Source organism: Dipteris shenzhenensis, chromosome 7 (assembly GCF_047967505.1).
Source record: "Dipteris shenzhenensis isolate YYH24624 ecotype China chromosome 7, Dip_SZ_1.0, whole genome shotgun sequence".
Taxonomy (NCBI): Eukaryota; Viridiplantae; Streptophyta; class Polypodiopsida; order Gleicheniales; family Dipteridaceae; genus Dipteris; species Dipteris shenzhenensis.
In genome coordinates, this window is record NC_141602.1 from 43567326 (window position 1) to 43586627 (window position 19302).

The window sequence follows — 19302 nt, forward strand, 5'->3', positions numbered from 1 at the left end:
CTTGAATACGCAGGTGGAGAGTACTTCATGGGAGGTCCTAACTTTTGAAAATAATAATTAAGCTACCATTCATAGAAAGATCTCTAAGTGCTAAGCATGATCTTTGGTGTGTGTGTGGGGGGGGTGAGTGGGATCGGCATGCATTTGCTAATTGGTTATTATAACCTTGTTACAAATGGTTGCATGTAAGCTTGTCTTGTTACTAAGGTCAATTACCCATTTGGCTCTTTGCATGTTTAAAGTGAGAGCTTCACCTTGATTACAAAATGAGTCCATTGTATCTATAGGCCATCTCTTGCTAAAGCTCAATTATCAATTTTGAGCTTAGTCTTTCTCTAGGACGTCCATGCTTCATAGATATTTTGGACAATTTTCTCTCCACACACAACAAGACAAAGCACCCATAGACGTGCACATAGACGCGTTTATTGAACTAAATAAAAAACTTACGGGCGCGTCTATTTGCACGTCTATTTTTGTGTCTGGAGACCCGTGTCTACCAATGCGTCTATATAGCAGACACACGCATGTATAGATGCGCATATATACGCTTAAATAGACGCTCTTATAAACGTGTTTATAGACGCAAAAATAGACGCTTGTCGAACAGATAGACGCGTATATAGATGCGTTTATAGACGCACTGATAGACGCGCTTTATAATATTTTTTTTAAAATTTACAGAATGCTGTGTATGTTGTGTATGCTATATAGTTACAAGAATCCCAGTTATACATTGTGTTTTCAATTCTTACAGCCAATGCAATCGCATTTTAATTACAATTCCAAATAAAAGATTACAACTTTAAAACGCAATAAAATTGAAAGCTCAAAAAGTGCTTGTATGTACATATAGCATGAAGCTAAGCCACGTCATGTGGCTTCAATTACAAAAAATAAGGAAGCTAAGCCACGTCATGTGGCTTCAAGTACAAAAAATAAGAGGAGTGTATAAACAAGAGGCACGAAGCCAAGCCAGTGGCTTTAAGTACAAAAAAGAGTAGCTAGCACTACTTTTACGACTAATCCTTGCTTCCTTCCACGCTCCCTTCTGCGCTCCCTTTTGCACTCCCTTCTGCGCCTCCTTCCTCGTCTTCCTCGTCGTCTTGTGCACGGGCCTGTAAACAAGGGACAACATATATCAATGTATGAAAAATCAAATCTTTACTTATTATATTAGCATTATTTAATTACTTTCAAATACCTCGGGGGCCGCTCCAGTAGCCCGGATATACTGCTCCTCAGTAATCAACCCGTCATCATAGAAGTGCCTCCATGTATCTCGTCCCCTTGGAAGGTGCATGTGCTTTGTACAAAAAGTGGGCACGATGCCTTTCAGAATGCTAGCATAGCACAATGTACAAACTATCATTCGTTTGTGTCGACCTTCATTGGTTATGATGTTGTGTTGTGGCTGTCTCCACAGGAGTAGGATATCTGCCCACGATCTCAAGCTGCAAGACGACACAATTTGCATAGGGATTAGTACAAAGAAACAACCTCCTAATAAACTACATAAGCAATATAATTTGAGATCGATACTTACAAATTGGGCCTCCCATGAATCAACACCCCCTGCTCCAAAATGCACACTTCCATATTCCTCCATCTGGATCCTTCGTGTCTCCACGTACTGCAGACTGGGGTCCTCCCTCGCTGACTTCATTGCTTTCTTCCACTCACGCTTGTGAGCGGTGTGGGGCGGGCCCCTTGGTGGTTGACCTCCCTCGAGCCTGGCAATCTCCGCTAGTGCCTGCCTCTTAAGCGAAGATCTTTTATTGCCAAGTATCGTAACAATCTTTGACTTGGCCCATTTATCTGTGAACTGGCGATTGGGGGGTTAGGATACCTAGAACGAACAGCAGCGAGGGTCTCATCAACCAACCTCTTTGGTTGGTCTTTGAAGTGGATAAAGCAATCTCTGTAATTGTTAGTAATTATAGAGCGCATGAAGGCCATGATGTCCTTCCCCCGCGCATGGGGAGGTTGAAACGATAGTTGTCGATGTAGGGAGGACTGGTGTGGCACTATAGCATGGCCATGAAGCAAGCAACTGAGACTGAGAAGGAGGTCGAAAGAACGGGCGACTAAGCTTGAGAGTAGGGGGAACGAAGGTGGTTTTATGAAAAAGCTTTGAAGGAGTAGAGTAGGGAGAAGAAAGGGCTAGCGGTGGCTTTAAAGCTCTAGATCATGCAAGGTAATGAGTCGCCAAGGTCATAGGTGTAAGGTAGGTGCCAAGAAACCCAAAAAATAGTGTGTCTTTCAAGAGCAGATAGAGGACACATTAGCCAAGAAACAAAGTGGGCACCACACAAGGGAAGGGTGGTGCATGCATGTTAAAACATAGGCAGTAATAGAAGAAGGTGGTTAGGCTAGTTAGGTTTAGAGGGTAGAAAAAAAGAGAGGGGGATAAATTGAAAAACAATTTAAACTCTACTGATTAGATTGGGTGTTAAGTTAAGTGAGTGCTTACAATTAAATGCACAAAAAAAAGGGGGGGGGGAGTTAAAATGTGAATATATGTATATAAAAAGTGTGATTATACTACATAAATATAGATTACAAGAATAAAGTACACTAAAAATACAGGGAAACATATGTGCATAAATTTTGTGTGTGTGTGTTTAAGGGAGAGAATACTATAATAAGTTCCATACCTCTATCCAAGGTAAGTCTTTTTGCAGTTGATCTTTTTTGGAAGTTTGCTCTCTTTGGATTTGTACTTTCTCATATCCAAAAAACGCATGATCTGGGTATCAGTGTCACCTTTGTGTGTCAGGCGCAATGTCCTTTTCTACTTTTTAGAAAAGTCCGTCTGTCGGAGCGCGTCTATAGGTGCATCTCAGAGCGCGTCTAAAACCGCATCTACAGGTGCGTCTAAACACGCGTCTAGCTTGTTTGCAGACACAGACAGCCGCGTCTATAGACGCACTGTTATACGCGAAAATAGATGCGCTAATCAGACGCGTCTATAGACGCGCTTTGACAGCCAGTAATCCTCTCTTCCCTTCCCCTTTCTTCTCAGCTCATCAGTAATATATTTTTTTTCTTTTTTCCAATTCAACATGTGGCCAGGATGCGCTTCTAGCTCACCTGATCCTCGGGATTCTATTTGGAAGGACTTATATAACCTTTTAGGCACCCTCCTATTCCTGCGGATTTATACGAGTATATGACGGGTACTTTAAACACCCCCTAGGAGTCGGTACTACAGACTCCAAACCACCCCACACCAGCTGAGATCACCCCAGTGGAGTCAGCACAGCCCAGTCGGCTACACAGCGTAGGCCCATCTCCCATGCCGTCTCTTCTCCTTTTTCAAAGTTGCTTCTCCTCCTTGTTCGCCCTCCTCTCCTTTAAGCGTGGAAGTAAGTGTGGGTGCCTTCCTCTTAAGTGTAAGCTTGGAAGTAAGAGTGGGAGCCTTTCTCTTAAGCGTCGAAACTGTGGATCTGCTAATAAGGAAGCAAGCAAGCCGCGAAGTATAAGTAATGTGAAGAAAAGCGAAGCGAGCGCACTAAAAGCAGGTTTAAAAGCCGCGTCTTTAGGCACGTCTAAATACACAGAGTAGGATGCGTCAATTTTACGAGCAAAAACCTATGAGCAGGTTTATACGAGCGTGTTTTTCTAGAGATTTTAAAAATAGTATTTCTTTAGGAAACATGATTTTTACACTTTTATTTTCATTAGAACTAGATCCCTTTATCATAAAAATATACAAACTAGTTACTCATTCATTTTTACATAACATAAATCTTCTTATTCATAGACATCCCTTTGTACCCTTGTTATTACCTTAAAAAAGTATTGAAAAATAATTCATTTAAGAAATATCCCTCATAATCACTCTCAACATAATAATATTATACATAAATAATTAATTATTAAACACATTTATATCATATGGCAATATTTTTCAAGTGTTTTTATAGTATTAATAACAATATATTTATGGACATGTTTCTATAGAAGTTTAAATTACTATAAATAAGTATTAACTTGGGCTTATATATCACTCTCATAAAATACATGTAATATTTAATACTATATATGCAAGGTTTTCCAAAATATAACCCCATAGATGTGCTCAAATGGGGTTTTCCGATCAATTTGAGTGGCTGAATGACTATATTTGGACATTGGATGTGAAAGTTATGTCACTTTTAAAAGTGCTGTCCAAGGTAGTTTCGCCAGCGAAACTACCTTGAAAGACCTTGTTCAAAGGGGTTTCGCTGGCGAAACTACCTTGATGGCTTGCTTCAATGAGTTTTCTTTGGAGAAACCCTTTCATGAAGATAGGGTGAGAGAGGTTTTTCAATGTCACCCCCTATTAAGTAAAAAGTTGTAAGAAGGATCATAAGGGAATTTTCATAGAGAAGTCTACTCTACATGTGGGTTTCTTCAAAAGCCATCCCATTATGTTCTCACCATTCCCAAAGATTCACATAAATATTCGTGTATAAAATAGGCATTCCTATAATACTTTTCATATTTCTAAGTGAAACTATGTTTTCTTCTGATCCATTTTTGTCATATTTTTGCATAGTTGGAAGCTTTTTTTTTCCTTCGCTCGGACGCTCGGAAGATTTCGCTTGGAAAATGCTCGTCCCCCACAGAGTAGATGCAGTTTTAGATGTGCTTTTAGATGCGCCCGTAGACGCGCACCACAAAACAAGCAGATGCACTTTTAGATGTGCCTTTAGACGCGCCACAGAGTTTAAAATTAAACATTTGAAGAAGAGCAAATTTTTTTGGGTTGTTTGTTTGTAGGATGTCTTCATCTTCAACAAGTAGCTCCAGTGAGGATGAATCCCTCCGTATCCACCATCGCGAAATGTGGTTGGAGCAAAAAATCAAATGTATGTGTGATCGATGTCGAGGAAACATGTATCGTGCACGTAGGATTACACTCAATCACATCTCAAAGTATGGAGAATGGGATTACCATATTGGTCCCACCTCAAGATCAATCACCTGCTTGATCCCATGCATATCTTCAAGAATGTGGCATCTACCATTTGGGAGCATTTGAATGGGACATGAGATTCCGCAAGCATAAGGGAGGATTTACGTACCACAGGGAGGATGCGTGAAGCTTGGCCACAAGAGAGACCAAATGGGCATGTTTTTTTACCTCGTTCACCGTGGATGTTATCAAAGCTAGAGATGGCGACGGTGAAGCGCGCTATTACTACAATTCGTACTCCCACTGGATGCATGAGGTGTTTGAAGGGAGCCTTTACAAAGAGCAAGAAAAGAGGTGTAGAGCAATTGTATGGCTTGAAATCTCATGATTGGCACAAGATGCTCCAAGTAAGTATTTTATGTGCATAATATCCTTTTCCTTTCACATTTGTGGGTGAATAATTATAAGCAACTAATCAACCACCTTCTCGTGGGTTCAGTTCATACTACCTACTAGCATTTCACGTAGTGCATCGAAGGACGTGAAAGATTGTATTTACAAGATGGGCGAGCTTGTGAGGTACTTTACATGATACAAAATATGATGTGTATCAATGCTCCATGCAAGTTTGAATGCATATTGCTAATATGCTATACTTTTTCATTTTTAGGTATGTGAGCTCAAAGGAAATAGATCCCACCACGCTTGAGAATGCTCGAGTTATGTTAGTGGAGGTGGTTTGTTTAGTGGAGGAGACATTTCCACGTTCTATTCTCACAAGCCAACTACATCTTATAGTGCATTTGGTGGATGAGATTGCTATATGCGGTACTATACATGCACGATGGTTGTTCTTCCTCGAGCGCTTCATGAAGACATTGAAGGGCTTCGTGAGACAAAATGCAAGACCCGAAGGTAGCATGGCCGAGGGTTGGTTGGTACAAGAGTCACTTGTATATATTTTTGAGTTTCTTGTTGATGTGGATAGCTCTCTCCCACGACTATGGAGAGATGATGAAGACCTAAGGATGACCTCTATTGTGCCTCAAGGGAAAGGACGCAACAAAGTAATAGACACGGAGTTGCATAATAGTATCAACCTCTTTTGCGTGCTTAATAGTGATGTGATGAAAAGATGGGTGACAAGATACGAGGATGCAAAGGCAAGAAGACAAGAAGAAAGGGCCCTCTTTCGTACACACCACGGATCTCGTGTGCCATACCCTCAACTAAGAGCACTTCCAAAGGATATTCATGTGGATTGGCTACTTGATGAAATGGAGAAAGCAGAGAAAGACGAGGGGATGCATATCACAAGGAAGAATGGGAGTATGCTAGGGGATGCATGAGCAAGGTCGGTATATAGAATGTTATGCATAAGTTAGGAGCTTTTAATAATTTAGATTGCTTATTTAATTGATTTTTTCTTGGTGTAGTGCACTATGTTCAATGCTATATGGTGTGAGGGCAAGCATTTTCGAACACAATGGATTGATGATAAGAGAAACACACAAGATTGCGGCGTCATTGCTAGCTTTGAGGGAGCCAATGGAGCCATGGATGATTATTGTGGCATAATCCAAGATATTATTATGCTTGACTTTCGACGCTTCTTTGTGTATGTTTTGGATGTAAAGTGGTTTAAGGACGTGGTGGAAAGAGGCCCTAATGCAACAATCAAATGCCATGCAAGTGGCTTTGTAACTATTGACTCCACAAAGTTTTGGCAAAGTAGGAAGGACACACTAGTACTACCGCAACAATGTGAACAGGTACTGTGCACACATATAAAAACACTCGCTTTTAAATATTTGATGCAAGAAAAATAACATGATTGTATTTGTGTTTGAATTAGGTTGTCTATCAACCAATGGTGGATAATAATAGATGGTGGCATGTCATACCTATTATGCCATGTTCCAAAGTGATGTATAGTACATTTACTAATATGGAGCGTATGGAGGATGATCATGGCCATGGACGTGATGATGACCGTGATACGAGAGAGGAGGATGGTCATGAGATAGTAGATACAGATATTGAGGCCATTACCCGTGAGGACGAGCCTACCATTGGTGATGCTGATTTCGATGAGCACATGAGTAGCACAAGTAGTAGTGGGTTGAATGTATTTGTAGATCTAAACACTTGTTTGGATTTTGAAGTAGATAGTTTGGCAAGGGTTGATCTCATTGAAGATGAGATTGAATCGTAGCCCCATCATTGATATTGGCAAAACTATTTTACATATTGTTTCATTCTCCTCACCTCACTTAATTCTTGTAGATGTGGGCTTGCAAAAAAGCATTGATGTTTTTGTTAAAATTATGTGCTTTGGTAATCATGGGCAATGTTTGGAAAGCAATGATGTACACCAAAATCTCACTTTCTGTATTCTCTGGTTTGCGTCTATCTACGTGTCTAAATGCGCGTCTGATTCTCAATGTAAACGCGCAAATAAATGCGCTAATACACGCGCAAATAGACGCGCTGATAAACGTGATGTTAGATGGACCCGTATTTTCTCAGTTTAGACGCACAAATAGACGTGTTAATACACGCGCAAATAGACGAGTTGTTAGATGCGCCCGTAATTCCTCTACTAAAGCAACGCCTATAGACGCGCCCGCTATTTTGCGCATCTATCAAGCACATCTATAGTTGCTTTGTGTTGTTGTGACATTTGATTCATATCTATTTAGCTATGCATATGTCGTCGAGCATGATTTAAGAAAACAATCTTCAAAAGAGCAAGTCATTCGTAACTATAGGGTTAAATAGATAGTTCTTCATGGTCTTTGGCTTTAATTATTGATAATGTCTAAATCTCCTCTCTTTTAAAGCTATCTTTGAAACCTTTATGTCTTACTATTCTCTTTTTTGTAAGGAATGCAATGAAAATGTTTCTTGTAGGGTTGCATATCCTTTAATAACCCTAGTTGGAGATATAGATGTGGATCACTTGGAGCCATTCAACAATAGTTTTTTCTCATCCCCACAAAGAGATTACACATAGTTTCTCCTCAATGAGACCTTCATTTGGATTAGCTCCAAATCTCCTCCAAATTCTTAGCCTTAGTGTTTCCAATTGATTCATTAATGACTGATATGATCCTATTGTTTAAATTATCTTGTTTTCTTAAAAATAATAATATGTAAATTTAGTATGGAAATAAATACTTGTTACATTCTTCTTGTCCTTTCTTTAGTGCTCATAGCTACTTCAAGTGAGATAATAGAATTAGCTTAGGAGGGTCACTCATAAATATGTAAGTGTAAAATGAGGGTTCAATAGAAGAAAATTTTTTAATCCTTATTTTATGCATTTTTCATATATAGAAGCATATCATATAAAGGGGGTACTCATAGATTGAATAGAAAAAGGGTGTATTTTATTCATGATAAATTTACAAACAAGGGGTTTTACAAGTAGGGCTTGAATTGGCTTATACATAGTAGGAATTAGGCTTGAATTATGCTAGCATTTATGATTAACTCATAGGATTTGAGTAAGCAATAGTGATGGATAAGCACCGAGTTGTGGATCAAGGCAACCATGAGTTCCACAAATTGTGTGTGTGTGTGTGTTGTAATCAATTGAAAAAGACCAATAATAATGTACTAACTAAAATATGTGCAAGCTAATGTGGAGAGAACATTGTACTATAAGTGGGTTAAGGCTCCATGCTTGAGGTGGCAAGCTCTCACTTCTACCGACCTTACACTCGGCTAACCCCATGAATGCATTCCCAAGAGTTCATTATTGAGGTAGGTGAGCATAAGTTCATGTTGATAATATCAAAGAGTTATGTGAGTGTGACAAGGTGGCCTATGAGGCATCTAGTTGGGATTGTATTCATTATAAAAATGGGAACTTGAAGGAGATAAGCACATGAATCTTCCAACCTAGAAATTCTAGGGAATGAGGTTTTAATTCTTGTAGAAGGGCTACCTAAGAGTATACCACTTTTTATTTAGGGAATTGGCCCCACATGCCACATGGAAGATACCTAGGCTTCCCATTTAGTGAGCATTGCAAATTTATTCAAAATGCTTCATGGGAGACTGGGTCTCCTTCTCGTAAGAACTTTGTGATTAACTGACCGGTTTACTTCTGGAAGGGTTTTGATCTCTTTCGATTAATGGTGGAGATGTGTCCCCCTTCCTAGTGCATGCACTAGAATCCTCATTGCCTTATTGATGAGAATTATTTGTGGAGTAGGCAAAACTTAAGGATATGGTGATCGTGTTGTATACATTAGTGGTCCTAGTGGGGGTTCCACATAATCAATGGTGGTTGTATGGTGATTATTGCTACTAGATACAATGGGACTTGGTTCCCTAAATATTGCTTCCGACATAGATTATTGGGCTGACACTTGAGGTTCTAGTGGCACCCTAGTCTGCCTATTAGACGGGTTTAACATATCTATTGGTTCAACCCTACCCATCACATTGGAAAAAGTTTCCCTTAATCTAGCTGCTATAGAAGGGGTGGGAGACTAGGGATCATTAGAGTTGGAGTATGGAGCCACTGAGGCTCTAACATTGGAGTGTACCCTCATGTCTCTGTCTAGGCTTATGGACCCTTCTAAGCTAGACAGGTGACCTTGTGCTCATTCGTGCATGGTTTAAGAATTACTTTTTAAGCTTGCTGAGATGCAAAGCTGGGTGTGTAGGTTGACAAGAGGGTATTTGAGGCACTTTCCTTAGGCTCAAGGTTAGCTCCTATCTCAAGTGCATGTATTGTTTGGCACAGTTGAGGCCCCAATTCTTGGTTCATGGTATTTGAGGCACTAGATCCTCAGGCTTAGGGTTAGCTCCTAGGGCTCTCAATGATCTCAAGTGCATGTGTTGTTTGGTGCAGTTGAGGCCCCAATACAAGGTTCATTTCACTTCAATGCGGGGTCAATGGGTGGCAGTGTGGTGAAAGCTAATCCAGTGTGGTTAAATCTAATCTAGTGTACATTTATAGGTTATAATTCAGTGTGTGATATGTTAAGGTTAACCCAGCATGGTGCTAATTAAACGTGTTCCTAATACAATGTTCATTGGGTTAGTATCTCAGTACCACAGTACTGTAATCATACCAGTACATTCCTTCCTACCTTCACATATCCATAGCCCCACCATCACTAATATGGAAAGACTAAAGTAGACCGGAAGGCCAGTTGATTCAAGAACAAGATGCCCAATCCCAGCCGATGTATACAATGCAATGATCAAAGATAGACAAAAGAGGAGGCAGGAGTACGAGGAGAGGACAGAAAGTGACGAACACATAGGTGATGAAGAAGATCATGGGGAACAATCAAACCCTTAGAGACAGCCTGAGGTCGAGTAGCAAGAGGTGAACTAGCTCGAGGCACCTCAACAGGTAGAAAGGAGACCAAAAGAACAAGAGTAGAAAAGATGCAGATTGGAAGAATGGGCCAAAGTGCAAGAAGATGAAAGGCGGATAAGGATTCAACTTGCTCAACAAGCAAGGCAATTAATGGAGAACCAGTAATGCCCAGCAATGCCACTCAAGACTTTCCACGATCTAGACAGGGTGTAAAAACTTTGCCAAAATTGAAGGAAATAGTAAAAATCAAAGGAAAAGGAGGCAATAGATGAGGTGGTGGTGGTGGTGGAGGCGGAGGTGAAGGTGGAGGTGGAGGTGGAGGTAGAGGTGGAGGTGGAGGTGGAGGTGGAGGACTCAGGTGGAGGTGGAGGAGTCTCTAGCGGAAGGCACCATAGAAACCCTGGAATGAAGGTGCTTCTTGAGATCAGGAAGTATCAAAAGAGTGTAGAGCCTCTAATCAAGAGAGCTCCATTCACTCGATTGGTCAAAGAGGTTCTACAATCCTATAGGGACGATTATTATATTCAATCAATTGGATTGGTCGCCGTACAAGAGGCAGTAGAAATGGCTATAGTATCTTTTCTTGAGGACATGAACTTGTGCACAATTTATGCCAAGAGGGTTACGATCATGACAAAAGACATGCAACTGGCAAGGCGGATTAGAGGTGACCCACTACTTGGGCCATAGATAGTTTGGTGTATCATTTAGTGATTTTTTGTTGTTGTATTGACTATGGACACCAATTTTGGTTGTCAGAAGCAATTTTGTGCAAAGATGGTTGTAAATATTTTCTAATACCTTTGGACACTATAATTCTTCTTGATAATTTGGATCTACGCAGAGTGTTCATGCAATAATTTAATCTTCTCTCTAAATTCTTTAAATTTGTTAATAATATTTTGGGAAAATTAGTATGTTCTTAGTGAAATTAGGACTTCCAGATCAAAGGAAGTTTAAAAAAAAAAGGCGCAATCAAGGGCATGAAAAATTTTGCATCAAAATGTCCATACATTAAATTATTTAGGGCTTGTAAACCATGGGGGACGCTTCCCTCAAACAAATTTCAAAAAATTCCCCTAGAGGGGATATGTGCATGTAGGTGTGAAATTTGGTGAGACAAGGACCCCCGGCTGGCCCAAAATTATGCCTGCACGCACATACCCCCTCTAGGGGCATTTGTTGAAATTTCTTTTGGGGGGAATCATCCCCCATGGTAGTAATACACCATGGGGGATGCTTCTCCCAAAAAAATTCCCTAGAAGGGGGCATGTGCATGCAAGCGCAATTTTGGCCTAGACGGGGGTCCTCGTCTGGCTCAAATTCATGCCTGTGTGCACATGCCTCCTTTTGGGGCTTTTTTTTTGGAAAATTTTTTGGGGGAAGCATCCCCCATGGTGTATACTACTTGTTTACAATGAGACGACAAAATTTGACATAATCAAATTTAATGAATCATGATATTGCAAAAATACCCAACATCTAGGAAAAAAGACAAGTATATATTAAATTTTGATATGTCTATATAGTATTTCTTGTAAACTCCAACAGATGCACATTTTACAAAATATTTTCTTACTTTTATTGAGTTAATATTGATGCTCTTCTCTGAGAGGATAAGACAATGGGTTCTATGAATGTTTCTACAAGCTATGTCATCGTAAACACTTGCTGAAGCACCCAAATCAATGGCCGCAATAAGTCTTCCTTCTAGTCTCTCTCCAAAAGTGGAAAGTTCCAAATCTCGCCTCACCAGAATAAACCTATGCGTAGATGGGGGTAAAGGCACAAAGGATACTAGCTTTGAAAGTGCTCTACACTTTATCATCTCCTCCTTCCCATAAGGAGAGAATGAAGTATATAAGCACACCAGGCTATGGCATTGGAACATTCCCATGTAGTGTCCTAATGCTGAACCCATGCTAATGTTGTCACCTTGACCCCCATGTCATGTCGCAAAAGTATCAACTTCAATGACATCCTAAATTTTATGATAATATCAGTAATATTTGTTAATCTCAAACTAAGAACATAAAATCCTTCATATTGACAAAATATCATGAGCTTACAATGTGGGTAGCATCTTTTTTGTCATATCCCAGTTGAGAAACATTATGGAGCTTTTGCTCTCATAAATTATTGGAGGTGGTGTCACTGATGAGGATGCCACAGGAATGGTCTCAACTCTCTGGTGTTTTTGGTCCCTCTCTATCTCCAATCTTTCTTGGATGTCATGAAACTCCATCTCTATAACAGCTGCATTACTGGAGTCATAAATTTCCTCCCACACAATCAAGATCAGATGCTCTAAAGTGTTTGCAGGTGCCAAATCTGTGCACCTATCCAACCCCTCTTCTTGGTGGTCTAAGTCAATACTACTCTCCCAAGGGAAGAGTTCCCCTAGTACTTCATCTTCTCTCAACTTTTTGATGTATTGGATGTCAACAAAAACAAATATTCTCTTTTTTCAATCAAAATATGCGGATGGGTTTGCATCAAAACCTCATCTGTGATACCTTCCTCCTCTTCTTCCTCTTCTGCCTCTTTTGGCTATCCCGTGGATGATGTTCCACCTGCTTCTTCGGGCACCACAGCTTGCTCTGCTATGTGCTCCACTTTTGCTCTCCTTTTGCTGTGTGCTTTCCCTTGTCTAATGTTGCACTGGATCACTCTAAAGCAAGGGCAGCTCCCGTAACCACATTGAGATTCTTTTCAACTTCAACATCTTGCTCTACTGCTAGAAGAAGAGGTGGCTCTACCTTGATGAATGGAGGTGCATCTATGTCCTCCATTTCCATAAGAATTACACAATAGGCTATTTACAAGGATACAAATTGAGTTCCTACAAGACCCGCTTGTAGATCTAACTCTTTATCCTTTGAAATTCTTCTAAATTTTTTTGGACTAAGCGATTTACAAATTCTCTACAACCTATATCTATGTCTAGTTGGATCATGTAAGGCTTAATTTTCTCTCTAATATAATCTACCACATCTCTAAAAAGATCCAAGTGCTTGTGGATTGTGCCAATGACATCTATCTTGTGATAAAAAATCTCGTACAACTCTGTCTCTCTACTTGAATAACGAGTAGAAGCGACAAAGTCATGGTCTCTTGGGAAGGCTGGTTCAAACTCAGTCCGATACTTAGGAATTCTATCATTTTCCTTGAGGCTCATCCACCATTTATAGGCTTTCTTTCCAAGGGAAAGACTTGCTTCCACGACTTAATTTTCAAGAGGAGTATTCCTAACTTGATGGAACTCTTGCAACTTTTGCAAGAACGTATTAATCGCATCTTTATTACGCTCCTTTTCTTCCCCATTGAAAATTGATGGTTTCAAGTCCTTAAGGATATTAGAGGTTTCTCTAAGTCAAGAGGTGGACCTCTCAACTTGATTAGGAGGAATCGGTGAATTTTCTGTAATAGTTACCGATTAAGAACCGGCTAACTTAGTGATGGCTTCAGCTAGGGTTTTCAATGTATAACTAATAACTCGTAGCTGTGTTTCTATATTTTGTGTTCGAGTTTCAAGTTTAGTGAATTCCATGTACAGAATTCCATAATCACCGTAGTCTATCCTCCATTTTCATGTTATCCTCTTGAGTTTCAATTTGTACTTCCTCATGCATTTCCTCGCCAAGTATTGCCTTTCCTTTTCTAGCCCTTTCCTCGGTCTCTCTAACCAGATCATCCCTTTGTGGAGTATCATTTTAAAGATGTGTATTTTCCAAAAATTATAAAGCAAAGTGCTTTATGTCAAAGAGAAAAATATGATGCCCACTTCCCTGATATTTGTTTGAGGTTTTGGATATGTCTTTGAAATTGACACGTCCTCGCGCTCTTTTAATTCACGATCTCTCTTCCCGATCCCGCTCTCCGTTATACTCTTTGCTTCAAACTTCTCGACCCGTTCTTCAATCTTCTTCTTTCACTTTGGCAAAGCTAAGAAGGTTGGAAGAGCTAGGGGCCTTTAGATGGATGGCTTTTAAAGTCCTTGGTGTTTGGAAAAGAACTTCAGAGAATGAGAAAAAGGCTTAGATGATGTGGCTTTTTTCCAAAGGCTATGAACTTTGAATGACGTGGCTTCAGTCAGAAATGGATCCAAGCTTTCTTGTCTGCACAGATGGACGATGATCGTGGAATACAACAAGCTATCACTATGGCGGAATACAACAAGCTCTCTCTGTGCGTTGATAAGGAGAACTGCGGAATAGATTCACAATTCGTCTTCTTGCGTGCACGTTCAGACTTCAGAGTTGCGTCGCGGCGTCGCCAGCCAAGGTAAGCAATGGCAATTCCACAGAAGAGCAGGAATGGGAGGATTCCTGATTGACAAGATGGACCTCTAGAAGTAGCTTGTGTACATACCAAAATCGAGTTGAATGCGAAGACGATCAAGGACTCGTCCATCGAATCTTCAAATTTCTGTAATCTTATTGCGAACTGCGAGGGGAGTTTTCTTCTTATGGGACCATCAGCAGTTGTGTTTCTCTTCTCCGAAGTCTTGTTTGACGTGAAATTATATCATCTCCACTTGTGTGCTCATCTTCACGAACTAGCTTATTCTCTATTGTTGCAAGCTTCTCTGGAATTTTTAGTAGACTTGGTCAGCCTTCACAAGGTCCTGCGTGATCTTGCTCAATCTCCTCAAGAGCTTCATGGCTCACGACTGAAGCTTCTTGGCCAACCCACACGAAACATACGAAGCTTTGATATCAATGTAACGGTGCTATCAATGTAACGCTGCTATCACGACAAAGGAGGGCTCAGCTCTGTCTGTTCCACCCTGCCACCACGGATTCCCTTCCTTGCCACATGAACTTGCTCTCTCTCAAGTTCCTTCTGGAATCCTCCCTCCTAGCCCAGTGCTTGCCACATGTTGTTCTCTTGAGTGCCATGTGTCCATTTGGACCTTAGAACCTCTATGCCCATTTAGGCCTTACTTATGCACTCCATATTGTTGCCTAGGCCTAGGGTAATCCCTAGTCCCCGACCCTCTACACTCTTATTGATGCAAGCACTGTCGAGCCCTCTGGTTTCCCGCTTCACCATAACCGCACCAGACGGTTTCAGGATTATGGCTGACGTAACACCCCAATTTTATACTTAAGGATGCATTTTTACACCAAGAACGTGTATAAGTACACCCTTAAGAAAAACCATCTTTAAAGTAGAACATTAATAGATAAGTAATTCTCTTAGAATCTTTAAAGTAGAACATTAATAGATAAGTAATTCTCTTAGAAAGGGGGTGTATTTTTACACCAAGAAGGTGTTTATGTACACCACCATTCTAAAAGAATCGGCCATCTATGATGTTATAGCTTTAAAAACAGCATTACAAGTGTATTCATAACTTTTGGAAAAAAAAAAAGTCCAATTCTGAAATTGGACCTTGCACAAGTCCAATAATTTTTAATAGTGTTAAATATTAACATATGCACCCATAAAGTAACTATGATAGCATATTAAATAGTAACATATGCACCCATAAGTAACTACGATAGCAATTTTCATGCAAACAAAAATGTGTCCATAACTAGCATATCCACCCATAACCAACTATGATAGCAATTTCCTTGCAATTCCATGCTTTAGCTTCTCTATGGTAACATTAATAGTTTTTTTTCTTGGAGAAAAATTGCATATAATTATCCCTCTCTGTAGTCAACACTTACCCAATGCTGAAACCTATCCAACGCGGACAATTTCCAAGCTCGTATTGTGTTCATGCAGGCAAAATGTGGGATTTGCAATTTTTGTGCACCCCTTGCATTGCTTTAATATCTCAAGTATGCTTTTATCTTTCACAAAATGGAAGAGATACCTTGAAAACAATCATCCAAACAATAGTATAATCAACCATCATCTCAATATTAGCACAACAAGTTCAAACCCCTAAGAAATTTGCACTTCTTGGAACAACAATCTACCCTTCAACATAGGAACATGATGAACACAAACTAAGCAATACCTGGAAGCAACCTTTTGTGTGCGAGGTCAAGTTCAAACAAATTTCAAGAAGCTACATCTCCTCTTCTTCCCACCTTGAGATTGGGCTTACCATCCTTAGCTCGCAACGTGGAGAACATGTGCTTGCTCCCCTCAAGCTTGATTTCCTCCAAATATTATTGCAATGTACAATCCTTAGCTATATCTTTAGGTTGAAGCATTCTTGATATATACGAACAAGTCCTCTAAAACCCACACTTACCTGTATCAAGATTTTTAAGAAATATACCTCTTATATAAAGATGACTTTTGTGTTAGCATAAGTCCTCTAAAACCTACATTAACTATGTCTCAACCTTTTCAAGAAATACCTCTCTTACAAGCCATGTATGTCACATCGACAAAGATGACTTTCTATTAGTAAGGAGACTTTTCTACCTTTTAGAAAGCAGCTCTATTAATGAATTCATAATAGAGGAGTAGAACAATCTTATCCTCTATACTCCAAGTCTCTATTAGTAAAATGATGTTTCTCTCTACACTCCAAATCACCATTAGGCATATGATTACATGTCCTCCATCACTTTATTTGCCTCTAATTATGATAAGAACATTAATTTTAACTCCATCCTCAATTTTTCCAAGGCTATGAGCTTAATTTTTCTAGAGTTGCGGTTGTATTTAGACCATCATACCAATCTAGACTTCCATACATCGCCAAGGCTCCCTAGGGTCAAGATAAAACTGCAAATCATTTATGGCAAAGGTCTTAAAAGACATAAGTAAAGGTATTAAAATGAAACCTCTAAAAGTGCAAACAAGCTAACTTGACCATCCTATTTTAAATCCTTTTAAGGATCAACCACTTTTGCTTCCTTTCATCTTCTTCCTTTAGGTCCAAAGGCACATTACTTGCCACATTGTCCATTGCTTTCTTCAAATCTGAGTAGTATTCATCATTTAAATCACAAAATGGATTAAGGCCCTACGTAATCGTCAAGACTTATTGAATTATATGCAATGATTAATAAGATAAGTAATATTTGACCTAGAACACAATGGGGCTAAGTAGCTCCAAGACAAGGGATATGATGCCCTTTCTATGTTCTCTTCTTTTGCTCCTCATTTCTTTGCTTTGGTGGACTCCCCACAAGGCAAGGAGATTTTTTAAAAATTAGGGTTACACTTGCATATGTTATTTGCATTAATAAGAGTGCCCTTAAGCTTTTGGCTTGATGATAGGATGTTCATTAAGTCTATAAGAAAATTAGGAGAACAATGCAATATAACATCAAGCAAATAATTCAAGGAAATGAATATGAAGTGGTTTGGTGACCCCTCGACAATCTTGTGCCAGACAATCTTGTGCCATGGTGAGTTTTCTATCTCAAAAGCCAATGCATGCAGGCATCAAACCGTCCTTTCCACACCATCCAACATGCATCATACAGAGGAGGAAGGATAAGCAAAATAGATTTCAATGGACACAAGAAGCAATTCAAACGGGCATAAAGTTGCACCTAATGTGGAGGCCTTGTTCCTATCTGCAATGCCATGTGCGAGCTCCCTTGTGTAATGTGGAGTCGTTGTTCCTATCGCAATGCCATTTTCACACTGCAAGGCTCCCATTGAGCAAACCAAAGAATCCTTGGGCAATCTTCCAAATGTTTCTGTTAGACTTTGCAACAATATGCTCTTAATTCCTTGAAGGTGGAGAAACTTTCCTTCTAGCTCGTGTAGTCAAGGAGAGGTAAGGTTGACACGGTTTCGAAGAAGACACGGAAGAAGAAATTGATGCCGCTGTCCAGGGTCCGAATCAGATGCACACTCCATTTCCTTCCATAATATCAAAAATGTCTTTATCAGCAACGTTTCCAAAAACCTTGAACTTTCAAAAGCAACCTATGTTTGTCTTTGGAGGTGAGACGAAAAACCGCCTATTCCAAAGACCCCCGTAGGCGTGTTGGAAAGATGCCATTACAGGAAAGATGCTGTGGAAAGCAGATGTCATTACATGCGGATTATTTAGCACAAGAGAAGACAAAGCTTTCTTCTTCTCTTCTATCCCAATCAGAGTATCTGCTTGCAATGCTCATCGTCATCACTAGCCGCACTATCCATCATAAGTGGAAAGAAAAGCCACCGTGGAGTTTGCAACATCTCGATAAACCTTATCCTTGGAATGATCGTAGACGATGAGTCTAAAACGTCGGGATGATACTTGGCCTCAACCTCCTGCCAATCATCTGCAGACATCACTAAGGAGAAACCCTAAAAAGTTTGAGAATGCGCACGCTCCTGAGAAGAAGGCGCAGACTAAGCAGTTCGAAGGCAAAGACGACGACGATGGAAAAGAAGTCGACGCAGAAGAAGACATTGATGCCGTTTCTGCTGATGAGAAGATGAGTTCTTTAGTACGAGGAAGATGCTTGCTATTGAAGAAGACGATTGCTTAAGAGGTAATATGAGAATATGTGTACAAACCATCAAAAATGGCTTCGCCCGGACTCGAACCGGAGACCTTCAGTGTGTTAGACTGACGTGATAACCAACTACACCACGAAACCAGCTGTTATACTTCAAGATTTTATACATTATATATACATTGTGTTTACATGTCGACAATATTAGTTTAACTTCTCACCTTGCAACGAAAATAGAGGCTTCATTCCAGCCCTCTGAACAATAGACTAACGGAAAATTCAAGCTCTCTAGTAGTTTTCTAATTTCAAGCATCAAATTGAAGGCCTCTCGAGGAGATCAACAAGATGAGCCACTTTTTTTTCAAGGGGATGGGGGCGGGGCAACCAGGGGGGGGGGGGGGGGGGAGGGGGGCACAATTTGAACTCCATCTATACAAAGCCACATCCATACATACTCTACGTGGATTGTGGAAACTTCCTTGAGTCGGCTGGGAAAGATTGCATCCTATTAGGATTTGCAAGCATGCATCCTTATACACCAAAATAGGTAGGTTTCACACCACTTGTCTAAGATAAAAAATGATGCATAGTTCCCACAAAAAGAACATCTAGGTAAGAAACAAGAAAAGGCGTGTCTTTTGTATGTAGAGGAGAGAGCATGGCAACTTTTTAAAGTT

At 40.0% G+C, this 19302-nt stretch overlaps 1 non-coding gene across 1 annotated transcript; it reads right to left on the reverse strand.

The window, feature by feature from the left end:
• Window positions 1-18695: 18695 nt before the first annotated feature.
• Window positions 18696-18769, reverse strand: TRNAV-AAC (transfer RNA valine (anticodon AAC)). Its single transcript has one exon. It is a non-coding gene; the product is annotated as a tRNA-Val (tRNA).
• Window positions 18770-19302: the final 533 nt, after the last annotated feature.